Source organism: Podarcis muralis, chromosome W, assembly GCF_964188315.1.
Source record: "Podarcis muralis chromosome W, rPodMur119.hap1.1, whole genome shotgun sequence".
Lineage (NCBI taxonomy): Eukaryota > Metazoa > Chordata > Lepidosauria > Squamata > Lacertidae > Podarcis > Podarcis muralis.
Genome location: NC_135674.1, coordinates 22,345,575 through 22,366,983, shown reverse-complemented (window position 1 = coordinate 22,366,983; position 21,409 = coordinate 22,345,575). Strand labels below are relative to the sequence as shown.

The 21,409-nt window shown below is 43.0% G+C and overlaps 1 pseudogene; it reads left to right on the top strand.

Moving 5' to 3' along the window:
- Positions 1 to 21,197, top strand: part of LOC144326327 (uncharacterized) — a 34,041-nt pseudogene extending 12,844 nt beyond the window's left edge.
- The last annotated feature ends 212 nt before the right edge of the window (positions 21,198 to 21,409 follow it).

Sequence of the window (21,409 nt, the reverse complement as noted above, 5' to 3'; positions counted from 1 at the left end):
TGCATGCCAACCGAATGCATTATTAAAACTTTCTAAATCCAAGATATCTGTATTCTCGAGGAGCATCCACTCTTTCATCCAGCAGAACGCTGCTGATTCATAGTACAGTTTTAAGTCTGGCAGGGCAAATCCCCCTCTTTCCTTTGCATCCGTTAATATCTTAAATTTTATTCTGGGCTTTTTGCCCTGCCAGACAAATTTCGAAATATCCTTCTGCCACCTCTTGAAACAGTCCATCTTGTCAAGAATTTGCAATGTTTGAAACAAAAATAACATTCTAGGCAATACATTCCTCTTTATAGCTGCAATTCGGCCCAACATTGAAAGCTTCAAATTTGACCATATTTCCAAATCCTTTTTAACTTCCGACCAACATTTCTCATAATTATCTTTAAATAAATTCAAATTCTTAGATGTCATATGAACCCCTAAATATTTCACCTTCTTAACCACCGTCAAACCTGTTTCATTCTGGAACTTCTCCCTTTCCATGACTGATAGATTTTTCCCCAAAACCTTAGTCTTTTGTTTGTTCAATTTGAACCCAGTCACTTGACCAAATTCTTGAATTAATTCTAGAACCCTTTTCGTACTAGTGTCTGGCTCTTGTAAAGTAAGTACTAGGTCATCTGCAAATGCCCTTAACTTATACTGTTTAGCTCCGACCTGTACCCCTTTAACCAGCTGGTCACCTCTAATCATATTTAGCAACACCTCCAGGACAGATATAAAAAGTAATGGGGAGATTGGGCACCCCTGCCGTGTCCCTTTTTCTATTTTAAAGTCCTCAGTTATCACGTTATTTACAATCAGCTTTGCTTTTTGTTCTGAATATATTGCGCCCATACCATTCTCAAAACCTTGGCCTACCCCCATTCCATGAAGATTCTTTTTCATAAAACTCCAAGAAATATTGTCAAAGGCTTTCTCCGCGTCCACAAATATCAAAACTGCTTTAGTGTTTATATTCGCCTCTAGTAGTTCCAAAATATCTATTATATTCCTCACATTGTCTGACAAATGTCTTTTTGGGAGAAAGCCGGCTTGGTCCATATGAATCTCTTCCATCAACACTCTTTTCAATCTTTTTGCCAAAATGTCTGCAAAAATTTTGTAATCCACATTACGTAATGATATAGGGCGGTAGTTTTTAAGTTGAGTCTTTTCAGTCTCTGTCTTTGGTATGAGTGTAATGTATGCTTCTTTCCACGATCCTGGTGCCCTTCTCCCCTCCAAAATCTCATTGCAGACTTCCTTTAACGGTTGCACTAACCATTCCTTCAACGCTTTGTAGTATCTGGAAGTCAGCCCGTCTGGTCCTGGAGATTTGCCCAGCTGCATGTTTTCGATGGCGCCCTCTATCTCTTGTTCTGTTATTTTCTGGTTTAAGTCCACTTTACTTTGATGAGAGATATTTTGTAATCCATATTGTTTGAGAAACTCATCTATATCTTCTTCCTTCTGCGGCCCTTGCGAATATAATTTTTTAAAGTAACTCAGGAAGCAATTCCTGATCTCATTGGGTTTATATATATTCTTTCCATCAATTTCTAGGCTTGTAACCGTATTTAGTTTCTGCCTTTTCTTCATTTGCCAAGCCAGGAATTTGCCACATTTGTCTGCAGATTCGAATGTCTTTTGTCTCATTTGTTTAATCTTCCATTCAATCTCTTGGTTCATCAATTCCATATATTGTGTCTGATACAGCTTAATCTCTCTCAAGATCTCCTGGGACTTTGGTTTGGATCTCAGTTTCTTCTCTCCTTCTTTTATCTTTTCCAAAATCTTATCCTTCTTTTCATTTTGGTTTCTCTTCTTTATTGAATTTTGTTGTATTAAAAATCCTCGCATCACAGCTTTACTTGCGTCCCAGATTACTCTTTTTTTCCACATCTGTATTTAGATTTATTTCAAAATAGTCCTTTAGGATTTTTTGGGCCTTTTGGTGGATCTCCTTATCTCGAAATAGGGCGTCATTCATCCTCCATCTAAATGAACCAGCTGTTGTAAATTTCATCTCCAACTTTACGGCGTTATGGTCGGAGCAAGTCTTTGGGCAGATTTCCACATTCTTAATCTTTGGAGCCATCCCACTAGTGATCCAAATTTGGTCAATTCTAGTCCAGGTCATCATAGCTTCAGAGAAGAAAGTTCCCTCTCTCTCGAGAGGGTTCCTTGTTCTCCAAATATCAATCAAATCCATATTTTCAGTCATTTCAAAAAAAAGTCTTTGGTAATCTCCCATCTTTGGAGATTACCTGTCTTTGTGCTTTGTCCATATTCGTAGATACTACTCCATTCATATCTCCCATCATGATTAAATTGTAGTCCAAATAGTCCAATAATGTCTCATGCAACTTCTTAAAAAATTCTGACTTCCCTTCATTAGGTGCGTAGATCCCTAATATCAAAAAATTTTCACCTTGTACTTGAATTTCAATTGCCAAATATCTCCCTTGTTCATCTTTAAACATAAATTTCGGAGAAAGTTTTTCCTTTGCATAGATTACCACTCCTCTTTTCTTTACTTTATCTGATGAAATAAATTCTTGGCCTAGTCTCTTATTGATGAGTAATTTCCTATGCAGTCTTGTCACATGCAATCCTTATTTTCAATAACATATTTCCCTGACTTCCCCACACCTCCCCTTCTTGTATTCCAGTTCAAATTGTTAGTTCAACAAGTTCTTGTCCCCAATTTTTAACCTTATTTTATTTAATTCATTTTAGTTAACCAATTTTAACTTATAAACATCAATATTTATACGTCAGTGCTCATTCTTAAAACCCTTCTCTAAAGTCGACTCGAATTCCCTTCCACGAATTCCCCAATTTTTATACTAATAACAAAACAGAATAATAAAAAAACCAGAATATAATTGTACACCCTTTGGATTCCCAACCCCCCCCCCCTTTCCCGGTTTCGATCCCCAACAAGTGTCCATCAGTCTATCTGTTATCAGCCTGGAGACCTCATGTCCGAGGCTCTTAATTCTCTTTCAATTCCTCTCTGCCGGTTTTTTTGATAGTCCTTTATATTAAACACCAAATCTCGGAGAAGCTCTGTCCCAATAGGGTCCATGTTTCTTCCAGCCAGACCTCCATATTTAAAAGTGGAGCCCAAATCTTGTTTCTTACTGCTTTTAAGTCCAAATGTCCCAAAAGCTCCACCTTCCACCTTGATCAGATTTGTAATCCATAGGTCTTCAGATCTCCCCATAAGGAGATCTCTCCATTCTTCATTCTCCAGCTCAAACCAAATTTTCATCATCCAGTTCTTATTTTCCTTTGTATCCATCTTGACAGGCCTCTGGCTCTCCTTTGTCATCTGCAGCATTGCAGCTCCTCCTTCCCTTTCCTCCAGGACAACATATATCTCTTTTTCCACTCTCTCAAAGTTCTCAATTTTCTCTTCTTGTCCAGCTGCATAAACTTCCTGAGTCAAGTCCTTATCAAATTCAATGAGTTTATTTACTGTTGAGTTCAGGGTTGCAACATTTGTAGCCAAAACATCACTTTGGCCTTGTAACTTTCCCAAGAGAAGAAACACTCTGTCCAATTTAGCCTGAATTTTTCCTCCTTCAGCCATTCTTGTAATGTCCCAAAACCCCCTCTAGAGGGATTCTGGTTGCTTAATATTCCTTCCAGTTCAAATCCAAAAGTCAAGTTAGTTTGTATCAGTTCTTCCTTGTTTTCAACAATTTATAACCAAATTGTAACAAATATAACCAGCAGAGACAACAGAAACAAAGTTCTCTTTTTTCAGCTTTGACAGCTAATTTGACAGCTGTCAAACTCTTCTATATCTCCTCAACAGGCTCTCTCGCGGATCACTCCCGGGTCCGGGGGGGTGGCGCTTCAGCTCTCAAAATTGGCTCTTATCCTCCAGTAAAATTACTTATACTGCCAAATCGTGAAATTAATGGCTTTTATCCAATAAAGTAGAAGAAGTTCTCTCGACCTTAGTTATCTGGTCCTTGCTTTGAATTTTTTACAGGACGGGGAGACGGACTTCCTTTTTGCGCCTTCCCCGATTGTGCCAAATTCAAAAAAAAGACAAAAATTTTCCTTTCAAGTCCAATTTCCGTACTACTCACGGGTTGTTGATTTTGAGGTCCGATTGTTCAAAGGAAAAAGTCAGCGCTCTCCGACCATGGCATGCGGCTTCCGTACGAAGGTTGCCACGTGGGGCAGAATCCAATGGAGATGAGCTAAGCCATTTATGTGAAACACTCCTCAAATGGTTGGAAGAGGATAAAGTAATTCTCTGCTTCTCATAAACGCTTTGCTGTGGGGAAGCTGCACCCATAGGGCCATGTTTCAAGCAGCAAGCATGTAAGACTTGAACCTCGCATGATGAAGTCAACTTGAGTTGCGGTGACTCCCTTTCTCAGCCCTGTCACGTAGTCATAGTGGAACTATGAATGGCTTGACCTGTTGAACTTTGGGATGCTGCTGTACTAATAGGTCTAATTGCTTTAAAACGTTTTATGTTGATAACTCTTAAATGAAAGACTTTCTCTTAAATGTATAAAAAATGCCTTCCAGTAGCACCTTAAGGTAAAGGTAAAGGTACCCCTGCCCGCACAGACTCTAGGGTTGTGCGCTCATCTCACTCTAGAGGCCGGGAGCCAGCGCTGTCCGCAGACACTTCCGGGTCACGTGGCCAGCGTGACGAAGCTGCTCCTGCGAACCGGCACCAGAGCAGCACACAGAAACGCCGTTTACCTTCCCGCTATAAAGCGGTACCTATTTATCTACTTGCACTTAAGGGTGCTTTCGAACTGCTAGGTGGGCAGGAGCTGGGACCGAACGACGGGAGCTCACCCCGCCGCGGGGATTCGAACCGCTGACCATGCGATCAGCAAGTCCTAGGTGCTGAGGTTTTACCCACAGCGCCACCCGCTTCCCTATCCAGTAGCACCTTAGAGACCAACTAAGTTTGTTCTTGGTATGAGCTCTCGTGTGCATGCACACTTCTTCAGATACATGAGCACACAAAAGCTCATACCAATCACAAACTTAGTTGGTCTCTAAGGTGCTACTGGAAGGCATTTTTTTATTTTGTTTCGACTACGGCAGACCAACACGGCTACCTACCTGTATCTTAAATTTATGCCAGCCAATCTTCTGTTGGTAGAAAACATGGGCTATCCAGCTAATCAGCAGCATCTCACCAGGCCTTAATCGGCAAGGTATATCTGGTCATGGTTTGTTGCTCCCTAACAAGCCACAGTCAGCAGGCCAGCCATAAGCAGGGACTTCAGATTGGCTGGCAATTGTTGCTTATTATGATAGGGCCACAGTCCCGGGTTCAGACGTGATGTGGTGCCAAGGCCTTGTGCTTTGCTTCTCCTGCTTGCTCCAAGAGAGAACAGCATGAGGAGCAATTGGGCAGCATGTGCTACATAATGCATTATAAAATGACTCCTTATGGCCGCTGTATGTTTACAGCATCTAGGAAGCTGCTTTGTATGCAATCAATCACAGTCTTCACTTAGACTAATCTGCATAATAACAAATCACCATTTCGCAGGGAATGCATGTTTTAATGCTCCCTAATGGCAAACTCCTTGCTTGTAGAAATATCTTTTTAAATCCTATCCAAATGGCATGTCCTTGTCTCAGCTCCTGAATTACCATTACCGAAATGGAGATCTAGAAAATTTCCACTTCCTGCCTACCTTGGGAACCATCACGCGCCTATTTATGATAAAGGATACTCTATGGTGGTTCCACTCTCTCCGCCCAGTGAGGGTATTTAAGGACGAAACAAGGAGGCAATTGGTTCCTTGCATAGAGTCAAAGCTAATGAGGACAAGGGAAAGCAAGCTTAACACTAGAAATACTAACTGCCCGAAGGAAGAAAAGAATTCTGTAAGCCTAGATTTACAAGACCTGAAGCAGAGGCTAATGAGTATAAAGACTGAGATTTCTACCCAAAATATAAGGTCAGTAGAGCCTAGAGCACAATATTTAAAGAGGTCCAACAGCTCCTTATCCCATAGAAAGACATCAGTGCAACTCCCTGTTCCCTTTTCAAGTGACACCGAAGTAGATGAGGAATTTGGCGCCTCCGACATTTCTATGGCAACAACACCTAAAGAACTCTACGTTGCTGACAATCTGGAGAAATCCAGCACCCAATCTACATCTGGACCTTTGCCTAATGTTCCAAAAATTTATCATAATGATCAACCTTCTCTACTGTACTCCTGGCAAGACAGGATGGACAGATCTTCCAAACTCGAAGCTGGCTCTTTGTTGGCCAGTGACCCACATTTTATAGCACATGCCTCATTAATACTCCCACAGCCACAGATAGAACCAACAGTCCTCCAATCAATCCAGGAGGGAGAGGGGGATTGACAGTTAACGAAACACCGTGGGACCGCCCTCCCCGCTTGGGGTGCGGTTGGTTGGGTTTTATCTTCTAGGGATACTTACCCTATCAAACCTTCACCTCTTCCCCTTACCATTTTGACCCAGGAGTCCTGGCCCAGGGATGACTTGTCAGTGAGGGGATGTTACCCCTCTATTGGGGAGGCTAGTATGGGGTCTGGGATTCCCACTATTGAAGGGCTAGGGAGGAAGGGCGGTGGGGCTAGATATCACTATCGGCGAAGGGTTTTGAGATGCAGTGATGCTCGAACCCCTTCCAATCTACGCCCCATCCCAAGGGATGAGGGTAGGGTGAGCAGGGATTACCCACCTCCGTCATTGGTGTTGTGCAATGCCAGGTCCATAGGTGTTGGTACTAAAGGGTTAAGAGGTAACAAGTCGCTCTAATCACTGAGCAGCTGGAAGTCATTAAGCATCCAGGAATGTGAGTTAGTTTGTATAAATAGTCAGTTCACCCGTGTGTCCTCCCTTTTCTTTCCCCCCTTGACCTGACTCGCAGACTCAGTTTGTGGCCATGGGCGTGTTTGCTGATATGAGTTAAGTTTAGAGTAAAGTTGTTTTTCTTTATGCTGGAGATAAAAGCATGTGTGCTTTATCGCCAGGGTTTTTTTTGTAAATAAAGTTTTTCCTGAGTTCCAAAGTGCTTGCTCCAGGATTCTTCATTGGAAGGTACTGACTCTCCTGCCTTCTTCAACCGCTGCATGAAATTCTCTGCTGAGATAAGATTTATGGTGTTGGAAGCGCACTGGACGTTTACTTAACATTAAACTAATTGAAGTTTAATGGACAGGTTATGGCTGTTTGTACATCAAGAAGGAGATAAGGAGTGCAGTTCAGAGTGATTTATGAAAGGACTGGAGCGAAGACAGAAGCGGTTGCCGACAACGAAAGCCTTCAAAGCAGCTTGAGTCCTGCAACGTGCCTAGAAAAAGTTTTAAACAGGCACTGCGCAGTTTGTACTCGCTGGAAGACGTCTTATTCCTCAAGGAGCCACCTCAGCAGCTGGGAGACGGTCTACAGGTGTGTGAGTATCGTTCCTAAGTCCCAGGGAGGATGGCAGAGTCCCAGGAAAGTTTTGCTGTCCCGTTTACGCGACTCAATGGAAAAAAATGGCAAGATTGGAAGGCTAGAGTAAGGGTTTGGTTGCAAGCAAAAGAGTTGTGGAGTTGTACTGAAGCACCGCCTTTACAGGCAGCTGCAGACGTGTCTGCAGAAGACAAAGCAGCAGCAGCAGCAGCAGCTTCACAGAAACGCGACAGGAAAGCCCAAGGTCTATTAGTTTTGGCAGTGGGACCAGAGCAAATGCCTTATGTTTCTGAGTTAAAGAACACGCATGAGGTCTGGACGGTTCTGCAGCGGCTAAATTCCAGAAACACTGTGGGGGCCAAGATCCATGCTACAAGATGTTTGTTTGATTTACGTCTCCAACCGGGAGCGTGTGTGAAAGAACATATTGCCAAAATGGTGTCTGCCTTTAATCAACTAAGACAGCTGGGCATTCCTTTCTCTATGGAGCAGCAGTCATACATATTGTTGTCTTCTCTTGATAAAAGCTATGAGACTCTAGCTTTAACTTTGGAAGCTATGCCTTCAGCTGAATTAACCCTTGAATACATTTCTTCTCGGCTTGCAGATGAACAGGATAAAAGGCAAAGAGAAAGAGGTTTGTCTTCAAAGGGGAGTTGTGCTGTGCCTAAGAGTGGGGATGCTGAGTTTGAGAACACAGTAAATGCTTTTGCAGCTAGACACTGTTTTCGCTGTGGTTCCTCTTCCCATTTAATCAGGAACTGCACACGTGAACCTGGTCAAGACAGCACCAAGGCCATTACCCCTAGTTACCAGACAAGGAGTTCCAGGGGATGTCGAAGAAGAGGAGCAGGTTGTGGCTACTCCCACAGCACACAGCACATGGCTTCAGCAATGGCGTTGATGCAAGGGCGTGGCCAAGGCAGCAATCTACGCTGGTTGATCGACAGTGGTGCACCTCACCACCTGGTGGCGCCATCTAGTGTCCGTTTGCAGAATTGCAGACATTTGCAAACCCTTAAAGTTGTGACAATGGCAGATTCAACTAAACGTTCCTTAGAGACCGTAGGCACAGTGTTCTTGAATTGTTTGCATACAGAAATTGATGCCTACGTGCTAAAGGGAATGAAGGGGTGTATTTTGTCTGTGTCAGAACTTGATAGAGATGGGTTTAAAACTGTGTTTGAAAATGGGGTTTGCACTATTTCAAAGAATAACGTATCTCTTTTGCAGGTGGAATGCAGAAATGGGTTATATTATTTTGAGACAAGTCCAGATGAAGTTGAACAGGTTCATGCTGGTTGTGTGAACTCGCCTACCCATAATTCTTGTGTTCATTTATGGCACCGCCGTTTGGGACATATTAATTTTCAGTATGTTAAAAGGCAACCTGAATTATCAGAAGGGTGCAAAATGAACAAATGTACTAAGTATTTGGATTGTACTGCATGCAAAAGAGCGAAGGTTCATAGATGCAGCTATCCCAGTTCAGATAGGAAATCTGACAAAGTATTCCAACTTGTGCATATGGACCTATGTGGCCCAATGCCTGTTGCTAGCATGGGAGGTTCGAGGTATGCACTGTGTCTCTCGGATGACAAAACAAAAGTCACATGGTTTTTTCCTCTCAAAACAAAAGCAGATACTGCAGAAACAGTTAAAAATTGGGTTCATGCAGTAGAACTTGAATTCGGTACTAGAGTACTTGCTTTTCAGACAGACAGAGGGTCAGAATTTACCGGGTCTGTGTTGCAGAATTTCTTTAAGAAAAAGGGAATTAAGCATCGTCTGTCTACACCTTATTCCCCCCAAGAAGGAGGCGTGGCTGAACGTAAAAACAGGGTTCTGCAAGAGTTGGCAAACTCTATGTTGTTTGATTCTAAACTCCCTCAAAGTTACTGGGCGGAAGCCTGGCAGACGGCTACTCATATTCTGAACCGAGTATATAATTCGGTAATTGATACTACGCCATATTTTGCTTTATACGGGAAGAAGCCCAAAGTTAATTACTTTCGGGTGTTTGGATCTCAAGCCTATGTACTTATCCCAAAAGCGTTAAGGAAAAAGGGAAGTCCAAGGGCTAGGAAACTCATCTTTTGTGGGTACGAACCACACGCCAAATCTTGGAGGTTTGTGAACCCAGATGGGGATACTACAAGAGTGGTCATCAGTAGGAGCGCTGAATTTTGTGAGCTGATTTTGAGAGATGATTTAGGCATTTATGCTGAGAATGAAAGTCCAGAGGGTGGTGAGCTAGAAGGGGATGGTGCACATGGTTCAGATGCAGATTCTGATCAGGCACAAGGTTCTTCTCCTAAGGTAGAAAAGCCAGAATCTAGGAGTGTTCCAACATCTCCAGTCAGTAGGCCTAGCAGACAGCAAAAGTGAAGCAGGTTGCCTGCAACACCAAGCCCAAGGGAGGTATCTAAACGGAGGTCTTTATCCCTAGGGGCGCATCCAGATATAAAGTCTGAGACAGATTCTGACAGCCAACGGTCAGAAGGGGCACAAGAGGAACAATTGCACAGATCAAAACGTGCCACAAAGGGCAAACCACCAGAGCGGTTTAAGGTGACAAGTGTATACATAAATATGGCACAGTGTGAGCCAGATAGCTATATAGAGGTACAACAGCTTCCAAGCTCAGAAGCTGTAAAGTGGCAGGAAGCAATGGAAAAGGAGATGGCTTCAATGAAGTCTCTCGGTGTGTTTACAAGTACAGAGCTTTCGAAAGGGCAACAAGCTGTAGGTTAACGATGGGTATATCGTTTAAAGCCCACAACTACTGAGGAGTTGCAATATAAACCCCGACTAGTTGCAAAAGGATTTTTGCAGCGCAAAGGTGTTCACTATTCTCAAATCTATGCCCCTACTTCAAGATCGGAGTCATTAAGAATGCTTTTAGCCTCTTCAGCTAAGAAGGGAAATAAGCTGTTTCATTTTGATGTCAATGTGGCTTATTTAAATGCAGACTTACAGGAGGAAGTCTATATGACACCACCACCAGGTTTTGAAGGAGACAAGCCAAACCAGGTCTGGCGCCTACACAAATCCATTTATGGGTTGAAACAGTCCGCCCGTAATTGGAATTCCTGCTTAAACGATGCTCTAGAGAGCATGGGGTTCAGAAAGAGTGCAGTAGATGCGTGTCTTTATCTAAAGGGCTCGGGATGTGAACAAGAAGCAGTTTTGATATTTGTTGACGATTTATTATACAGTGGAAAGGACGATAAACTTGCACAACATTTTGCCACAAAGCTTGGAGAAAAGTTTCAGATAAAATCACTAGGTACTGTATCTGTTTATCTAGGAGTTAAAATTCAGCAAGATGAAAATGGGAATTATTGGCTCAGCCAAGAAGCTAAGATCCAGCAGTTGCTGGAAAGGTTTAAAATGGACGACTGTGCTGGTGTTAAAACCCCAATGGAGTTATGTTACACAAAGGATGCCCAAGCCGAGCAACAGGCAGAGTTCAGTAATCCCGGGGTTTACCAGTCAGCGATAGGCAGTCTACTCCACATTGCACAGTGGACTCGGCCCGATATAACATATGCTGTCAACATGCTGTGTAGACAAGCTGAAAAACCATCAATGCATGCTTGGCAAGGAGTAAAAAGAGTTTTAAGGTATCTCCAAACTACCAAAAGGTTTCGCTTAAAACTATCAGCAGAGGGCAGCACACAACTTAAATGTTGGGCCGACAGCAGTTGGGCAGATGCTGGACCAGATAGAAAATCAGTGTCAGGAATGGCGATAAAATTTGGAAATGCACTAATTGGTTGGAGATCAAGAAAGCAATCACTTATAGCTTTAAGTTCGACTGAATCTGAGTTCAATGCATTATCAGATGTATGTAGAGAACTGGAATTTTATAAGCAACTGGTACAAGAATTGTTTGGAGAATGTTCCCTACCTATCAGAGTGTGGGAAGACAATCAACCTTGTATTAAACTAGCTAAATCAGGTCAATTCAAGGCACTCACAAAACACTTGGATATCCGTTATCAAAATGTATGCCAAAGTGTGAAACAAGGTTTAATTGAACTAAAGTATTGTCCAAGCAAAGAAAATCTCGCAGACGGTTTTACAAAAGCTTTGAGTCCGCATTCTCATAAATATTTCTGTTCAGGTTTAAATTTGAATTAAGGTTGGTACAGCTCAGTGTTACGAGCGAGAGGGGGTGTTGGTACTAAAGGGTTAAGAGGTAACAAGTCGCTCTAATCACTGAGCAGCTGGAAGTCATTAAGCATCCAGGAATGTGAGTTAGTTTGTATAAATAGTCAGTTCACCCGTGTGTCCTCCCTTTTCTTTCCCCCCTTGACCTGACTCGCAGACTCAGTTTGTGGCCATGGGCATGTTTGCTGATATGAGTTAAGTTTAGAGTAAAGTTGTTTTTCTTTATGCCAGAGATAAAAGCATGTGAGCTTTATCGCCAGGTTTTGTTTTTTTTTGTAAATAAAGTTTTTCCTGAGTTCCAAAGTGCTTGCTCCAGGATTCTTCATTGAAAGGTACTGACTCTCCTGCCTTCTTCAACCGCTGCACGAAATTCTCTGCTGAGATAAGATTTATGGCGTTGGAAGCGCACTGGACGTTTACTTAACATTAAACTAATTAAAGTTTGATGGACAATAGGCAACAAAACCGCCACCATGGGTGACTTTTTTGTCTCGCAGAGGATTGACCTGGCTTGCGTGACGGAGACCTGGGTACGGGAAGGCGAAGTAGTCTCCCTACATGAGATAACACCCCCAGGCTTCTCTGTCCTCCATCAATCACGGACTGTGGGTCGGGGGGGGGGAGGAGTAGCGTTGTTAATCCCGGAGGATTGCTCTTTCAGAGCTCTGCCAGCACCGGCAATCTCCGGCATTGAATGTGTTGGTCTCGTGTGGGGCACCAAGGAGAGCTTGGCTGTCTGGCTGGTGTACCGACCACCCAGCGCACCGGCAGCCACCCTGTCAGACCTGCTGGAGGTGGCGGCGGGCTGGGCCTTGGAGTTCCCAAGCTTATTGGTTTTGGGAGACGTCACTGTCCATGCCGATGCCGCCCCCTCCTCACAGGCTCTGGACCTAGTGACTTCCATGGCAACACTAGGGCTCTCCCAGTTTGCTTTGGGGCCAACTCATCAAGCAGGCCACACGCTGGATCTGATCTTTGGGGCTGGCATAGATGTGATCATGCTCCCCCCTGTGGAAGTGCCATGGTCTGTTCACTACGCTCTGAAAGCCAAGATTGACTTCCCGCTCCTCCCCTGCTCGGGTGGCGAGCCTATTTGGGCTCGCCCGCAAAGGCTGATGGATCCTGATAGATTCCGTCAGGCCTTGCGGGACCCTGCTCCTCCTGGCGACTCATTAGATGACCTTGTCGAGGACTGGAATAACCGCCTCTTGGCAGCCATCGATGAGATCTGCGACCCCGTCGAAACCGGGCCCCTTGGTTTACTGAGGTGCTCCAGAAAATGAAGCAGGATCTCAGACAGCTAGAGTGAGTATGGCGACGGACTCGTGACAGAGCTTCAAGAACATCTTATAGGACACTTATGAAAGCCTATGAGATGGCTATGCAAGCTGCTAAGATATCTTACTTCGAAGCTTCCATTGCATCCGCTAGCTCTCGCCTGGCAAAACTTTTTAGAATAATTAGGTCGATAATGTCCTTAGGAGGACAACCAAATTTAAGCACAAATTCGACCCACAGCTGTGAGGCATTTGCGAGCTTTTTTGCGGAGAAAGTCCTGTTGCTCCGCCATGACCTCCCTGCCAATTTAGATACAGTGACTGAACTGGAGGCCCCTTGACTGTCTTCGGGTCCAGTGTTGGACCATTTCAATCGGCTACTCCCTGCTGATGTGGATAGATTCCTCCAAGCTGGTAGGCCCACCACCTGCCTCCTCGATCCGTGCCCGTCTTGGCTGATTAGGGCGTGTCCAGATGTTGCACGGACCCCCCCTGGTTGAAATTATCAATTTGTCCCTTGGCATGAGGACATTCCCAGGGGACCCGAAGGAAGCAGTGGTGTGTCTGCTCTTAAAGAAAAACTTCACTAGATCCTTTAGACCTATCCAATTACCGGCCAGTTTCAAATCTTCCATATCTGGGTAAGGTAATTGAGAGAGCGGTTGCTGAACAGCTTGGTAGGTTTCTGGAGGAAACATCGGCTTTAGGTCCATTTCAGTCCGGGTTCCGTCCTGGTTTCAGGACCGAGACGGCTCTGGTTGCCCTAACAGATGATCTACGTAGACAACTGGATCGAGGCGGGTCAGGACTGCTGATTCTTTTGGATTTGTCAGCAGCCTTTGAAACGGTCAATCATGATCATCTGGACCACCGCCTTGTCGACGTGGGGATACAGGGCATAGCTGTGCTCTTTTATCTCTGGTCGGGGACAGAGGGTAGTGCTAGGGAGGGAGATGTCATCGTGCCACTCCTTGTTTTTTTTTAAAAAAATAATTTTTATTAATTTTCCAAACATGTAATAAAAACAAACAACAAAACAAAACATACACACAAATAAACATGTATAATTTCATAAACTCATTTTCCTTCACCTTATTTCCCAGACTTCCCCATACCTCCCTTTTTCTGCATCCTTATTTTTCCTTTTTGACAGCAACCCTCCATTCAATTAATTAGCTCATCTTCATTATAATTCCCTTAAATTTATGATATACAGCTGCAATTCTCTGTTTCTTAACACCATAGCATCTCAGCACTCCTCAATATTACAACAATTTTTAAGGTATATTTTAAATTTCTTCCAATCTTCTTCCACTGTCTCACTCCCCTGGTCACGGATTCTGCCGGTCATCTCTGCCATTCCCATGTAGTCAATCACCTTCGCTTGCCATTCTTCCAGAGTAGGTAGCTGCTGCGTCTTCCAATACTTTGCCAAAAGAATTCTTGCTGCTGTGGTAGCATACATAAAGAAAGTTCTGTCCTTCCTTGGCACCAATTGGCCCACCATGCCCAGGAGGAAAGCCTCTGGTTTTTTAGAAAATGTCCATTTAAGGACCTTTTTAATTTCATTATAGATCATTTCCCAGTAGACTTTAATCTTCGGGCAGGTCCACCAAAGGTGATAGAAAGTACCTTCAGTTTCATTACATTTCCAACATTTATTATTGGGCAAATGGTAAATTTTTGCAAGTTTGACTGGGGTCATATACCACCTATAGATCATTTTCATTATGTTTTCTCTCAAAGCATTACAAGCCGTAAATCTAACACCAGTATTCCATAACCTTTCCCAGTCATCAAACATAATGTCATGGCCTATGTCTTGTGCCCATTTAATCATAGCTGATTTTACTGTTTCATCTTGTGTATTCCATTTCAGCAGCAAATTATACATTCTTGACAAGTTCTTAGTATTGGGTTCTAACAATTCTGTTTCCAATTTCGACCTCTCCATCTGAAAACCTATTTTCCTGTCCTGTTTGAATACCTCGTTTATCTGAAGGTAGTGCAACCAATCTCGTACTTTAGACTTTAATTTGTCATAACTCTGTAATTTGACCCTTTCACCATCTTGCTCTAAAATTTCACAATATTTTGGCCATTTGGGCTCCATATTAAGTTTTTTTGTCTCTTTAGCTTCCATTGGTGATAACCACCTGGGAGTTTTACTTTCCAATAGATCTTTATATCTTATCCAAACATTGTATAGTGCTTTCCTAACAATATGGTTTTTAAAACCTTTGTGTATTTTTACCTTGTCATACCATATATATGCATGCCAACCAAATCTATTGTCATACCCTTCCAGATCCAAAATGTCTGTGTTCTCAAGAAGCAGCCATTGTTTCAGCCAGCAGAACGCTGCCGATTCATAATAAAGTCTCAGGTCCGGCAGGGCAAACCCCCCTCTGTCTTTTGCATCAGTTAAGATCTTAAAGTTTATTCTGGGCTTTTTGCCCTGCCAGACAAATTTTGATATGTCTTTTTGCCACCTCTTCAAACAGTCCATTTTGTCCAGGATCTGGAGTGTCTGGAATAAGAACAACATTCTAGGCAATACATTCATCTTGATGACAGCAATTCGGCCTAACAAGGAAAGTCTCAACCTTGACCATATTTCTAGATCTTTCTTCACCTCTGTCCAACATTTGTCATAGTTGTCTTTAAATAAATTCACATTTTTAGAAGTCAGATTCACACCCAGGTACTTCACTTTTTTTGTTATTATTAAACCTGTTTCACTCTGAAATTTCTCTTTTTCTGCCATTGTTAAATTTTTCTCCAATACTTTAGTTTTTTGCTTATTCAGTTTAAATCCTGCTACTTGACCAAATATCTCAATTAATTCTAATACTCTTTTAGTGCTAGTATCTGGCTGTTGCAAAGTCAGTACAAGGTCATCTGCAAATGCCCTTAATTTGTAATTTCTGGCTCCGACCTGAACTCCTTTAACCAATTGGTCCCCTCTAATCATGTTTAACAAAACCTCCAGGACTGTTATAAAAAGTAAAGGGGATATTGGGCACCCCTGTCGTGTGCCTTTTTCTATAGGTATTTCTTCCGTAACCACATTGTTCACAATCAACTTTGCTTTTTGCTTAGAGTATATAGCACCTATACCGTTTTCAAAACCTTGGCCTACCCCCATCCCTTGGAGATTCTTCTTCATAAAGGTCCAACAAATATTATCAAAGGCTTTCTCCGCATCCACAAAAATCAAAACCGCCTTTCTATTAATGTTCACTTCCAACAATTCCAAAATGTCTATAATGTTCCTCACATTGTCCGACATATGTCTCCCTGGGAGAAAGCCTGTTTGGTCCTTGTGAATCTCCCCTATCAGCACTCTTTTCAGTCTTTTTGCTAAAATGTCTGCAAAGATTTTATAATCCACATTAAGTAATGATATAGGGCGGTAGTTTTTAACCTGGTTCTTTTCAGTCTCTGTTTTCGGTATAAGTGAAATAAAAGCTTCTTTCCACGATTCAGGTGCCTTTTTCCCTTCCAAAATTTCATTACAGACCTCCTTCAATGGTTGTATTATCCATTCCTTCAAAGCCTTGTAGTATCTAGCCGTTAAGCCATCTGGTCCTGGAGATTTTCCCAATTGCATATTCTGGATGGCACCCTCTATTTCTTGTCCTGTTATTTTCTCATTCAAAATCATTTTACTTTGTTCTGAGATCTTTGGTAGTCCATACTTCTTAATAAATTCTTCTATTTCCTGCTCATCAACTGGCCCTTGTGCATATAGTTTCCTAAAGAAACTTTGAAAGCAATTGCTTATCTCATTTGGTTTGTGGATGATTTTTCCATCCATTTCCAAACTTGTCACAGTGTTCAGTTTTTGTCTCTTTTTCAATTGCCATGACAGAAGTTTCCCACATTTGTCTGCCGATTCAAATGTTCTTTGTCTCATTTGTTTTATTTTCCATTCTATCTCTTGATTCATCAATTCCATATATTGCGTCTGGTAGTACTTTATTTCTCTCAAAATCTCATGAGACTTTGGTTTAGACCTCAATTTCTTTTCACCTTCTTTTATCTTTTCCAAAAGTTTTTCTTTCCTCTCATTCTGCTTTTTCCTCTTTATGGAATTTTGTTGTATTAGGAAGCCTCGCATCACGGCCTTGCTTGCGTCCCATATTATTCTTTTCTCCACATCTGTTCTCAAATTAATTTCAAAATAGTCTTTCAAAGCTTTTTGGGCCTTCTTATAAATCTCTTCATCTCTGAATAGGGTGTCATTCATCCTCCATCTGAAGGTTCCAGTTGTTGTTAGTTTCATCTCCATCTTCACAGCGTTATGGTCGGAGCAAGTCTTTGGGCAGATTTCTACTTTTTTTATCTTTGGCGCCATGATACTAGTTACCCAAATTTGGTCGATCCTTGTCCATGTCATTTTTGCTTCAGAGAAAAAGGTTCCCTCTCTCTCCAGAGGGTTCCTTACTCTCCAAATATCAATCAAGTCCAGTGTTTCCGTCATTTCAAAAAAGGTCTTTGGTAGTCTTCCATCCTTAGAAATTATTTGTCTCTGTGCCTTGTCCATATTTGTGGAGACAACGCCATTCATGTCTCCCATCACTATAATTTTAAAGTCCAAATAATCCATTAAAGTCTCATGCAACTTCTTGAAAAATTCCGCCTTCCCTTCATTTGGTGCGTATATTCCCAATATCATAATTTTTTCTCCTTGAACTTGTATTTCTATTGCCAGATATCTTCCTTGTTCATCTTTAAATATCATTTTAGGGGCCAATTTTTCTTTTGCATAGATCACGACGCCTCTTTTTTTGACCTTGTCTGATGAAATAAATTCTTGTCCAAGTCTCTTGTTTACCAGTAATTTCCTGTGTATCCTGGTCACATGCGTTTCCTGTAGACATATCAAATCCAATTGCTCTCTCTTCAAAATATGAAAAACTTGGCGTCTTTTTCGGGGAAGGTTCAAACCATTACAATTCCAGCTAAGAAGTTGCAGAGACATTGTACTGCTATGTGCCTATTCCTCCAACTGCTCCAAGTTTTTGTTCCTCCTCTGATGGTGGTAAGAGTCCAAATGAAAGATTTGCGATATCTGTCGGTTCTTTGTCTCCTGTTGTTTCTATTACTCCTTTCTGCAGACCCTCCTGGTATCTTTCCAAAAACAGTTCTTTATCTTGAACTGTTTTTATTTTGATCTTCTTTCCTGTGTAATTAAAGGATAATCCTTGTGGGAACTCCCACCTGAAAGGTATGTTATTCTTCTTCAACAGGTAAACCAAGTCTTTGTAAAAGGCCCTCACCTCCAAGATATATTTAGGGATGTCTTTAAAGATCTGAACTTGACAGTTCTGAATTTCAAGAGCCTTATGGTAGTGTAAGTCCAGTATTTTGTCCCTTTCTTCTTTGGATCTCAGTGTAATCAGACAATCCCTAGGCTTCTTGCCTTGCCTTCTGCCCAACCGGAAGGCCGTTGTTATTTCAAGTTCTTCCTCTTGTAGCTCATCCTGCCAAAATTCCAAAATGTTTTCTGTGAGAAATTCCACAAGGTTGTCTTTCTCGTTCTCTGGAACCAACCTTAATTTCAAATTCTTCTCCTTTCTCTGAAGTTCCCACAAAGCTAAGGTTGCATCATGTTCATTCACCTTTTTTGCAATCGGTGCAAGCTCCCTCTTTGTCTCATCTGCAGTATCTTTTGCACTTTGAGCAATCTTTCTTGTTTCAGAATTTTCTTGGATCAATTTATTTATAGATTCTGTATTAGAAGCTACACTTGCCGTATTCAAGTCCAGTCTTGTTGTCAAATCATTCAGTTTTTTTGTATTCTCCGCTGACTGCTTTGTCAATGCTTCCAAAGACTGATTTATTTTAAGCAATGCCTGTGTCATTGACTCCATAGATGCAGTTGCTACTTTTTCCTGTCCAGCTGGTGTTATGCCTTGCATCGAACCCCTTTTCTTTTGAGCTTGCTGAATTTGTTTTGCTTTTGCTCTAGTTGTTATCTCTTCTGGTTGGCCACTCATATCCTCAAGGTCAATTCTCACAGGAAAGGTTTGCAAGTGGAAAAATCCACTCTTTTTCTCTCACTGTGACAGGTTCTCTTTAGATCCTCTAGAGGGAGCATTTAATTGTATCCAGTTAAGAGAAGTCAGAAAAACATGAGGCAGAAAACAAAGAGTCCAAAGAACAAAGAGTCCAAAAGTCCACAGTTAAAATTCTTATTACAGTTTCAATATCCTCAGAAGTTCAACAAAATAACTCCATTAAAGTCTCATAACTTTGTTTCAGTCAAAACCCCAACTTTGTATCCAGTTTAAATTGACAGTTCACTTTCCCGGTGCCTTACTTCGGCAGCCCGTCTCAGGGTTTTGACAGTGGAAGATCTTTTTCCTCTATTTATTTCCAGCAGGTTTGCAATGTCCAAATTTCCTTCCCCCCTTCTCCTGCTTGTTGGGGGGAAGTTTTGTTCAGATGTCAGGTTTTGACAGTCAAAGGATTAACCTTCTTTTAAGTGCAGCTTGCTCTTTCGTTGCTTTAATTACCATGCAGTCCGGGGAGGCAGACTTCCTTACTTTATGCCTTTCCCGTTTTCAGCCAAATTTCCCAAATTCAATTTAGATATCCTGTTCCCTTCTGTCAATCTTACTCACGGGTTTTACAATCAAATTGTAGTTTCAGGAAGGAATCGGCGCTCTCCGTTCAATGGCGATGCGGCTTCACTCCGCAGGCTGGGTTACGACTCTCAGCACCGCGCTCACACCCGATGCCGCTCCAGAGCCTTTAAAAAGGCTCTTTTGCAGTACCGGGGGGCGCGAAAGGTGCCCGCCGAGTCTCCTTGTTCACAGGCTTCAGCGCCTGTGATTTTAGGGGTCCCCCGCTCGCCGTAGCGGGTCAGACCCGAACTCGCGGAGCAGTCCTCCCTCGGAGCTCGAGGCAAGGACCGCCATTAAACGCTGGCGCCGACCGGAAGTCTCCATCGTGCCACTCCTTGGTGTGTGGAGTGCCGCAGGGCGCAATCCTCTCTCTGATGCTTTTTAAAATCTTTATGCGCCCCCTTGCCCAGATTATTCAGAGCTTTGGGCTGGGCTGTCATCAATATGCTGATGACACTCAGCTCTATCTGCTAATGGATGGCCACACCGACTCGGCCCCAAACACACTGACCAGATGCTTGGAAGCTGTGGCTGGATGGTTTCGTGGGAGCCGATTGAAACTAAATCCTTCGAAGACAGAGGTCCTATGGCTGGGTTGGGATGGCATGGGGATGAGGGACCAACTCCCTTCTCTTGCGGGGGCCCAATTAGTGCCATTGCCTTCCGTTAAGAGTTTGGGTGTAATCCTTGACGCCTCCCTTTCCATGGAGGCACAGGTTATAGCAACAGCCAAGGCGACATTTTTCCACCTTCGCCGCATCAAGCAGTTGGTCCCTTACCTTTCCCGCCCCGACCTGGCCACAGTGATCCATGCGACGGTCACCTCCAGGCTTGACTACTGTAATTCGCTCTATGCGGGGCTGCCCTTGAAACTCCAGCGGGTGCAGAATGCTGCAGCGAGGCTCCTCACGGGATCTCTGCCATGGGAGCATATTCACCCAGTGCTTTTCTAGCTGCACTGGCTCCCGGTGGAGTACAGGGTCAGATTTAAGGTGCTGGTTTTGACCTTTAAAGCCCTTCACGGCTTAAGACCTACAGGACCGCCTCTCCCGGTATGCCCCACGGAGAACCTTAAGGTCCATAAATAGCAACACCCTAGTGGTCCCGGGCCCTAAGGAAGTTAGATTAGCTTCAACCAGAGCCAGGGCCTTTTCAACACTGGCTCCGGCTTGGTGGAACGCTCTGTCTCATGAGACCAGGGCCCTGTGGGATCTGATTTCTTTCCGCAGGGCCTGTAAGACAGAGTTGTTCCGCCTGGCCTTTGGCTTGGAGCCAATTTGATTCCCTCCCCCTCTTTCTTTTTCCTTTCTCCTCCTGTGATGAGGCTGCATTTTAATGTTTCAATATTTTAATGCTGTATTTTAATCTTGTTTTTAAGTTGTATTCACTCAACTTGTTTTAATTATTGCTTGTTAGCTGCCGTAAGCCTGGCCTTGGCTGGGGAGAGTGGGGTATAAATAAAAATCATTATTATTATTATTATTATTATTATTATTATTATTATTATTATTATTATTATCTGGGCACAGATATCCTTGTAATCCTGGTTTCGGCGCTCAAAGTCTTCCACGTGGGCAGCAAGGTGAGAATTGACCATGCAGAAGCTGGTATTGTTGCAGACAAACCTTGCGGCCACACACTCCTTGTTACCCTGCAGGGGCGGAGCAAAGATGGCTGTTAGTGAGCAAGCAGGAAAGAGGGGGAAACTGGTTGGCAGAGATTAGAAAAACAGATAGACAGACAGAAAGATCGACGTAGGGAATTCCGCTGTCAGGGTCTACTCCCCATCTTCCCCATGATGCCTGTGCCCACTGTCTCCCTCATCACTTCCTTGATGCGGCTGAGCTGGTCCTTCCTGACAAAGATGAGCAACATCATTCCGACTAGACGCAC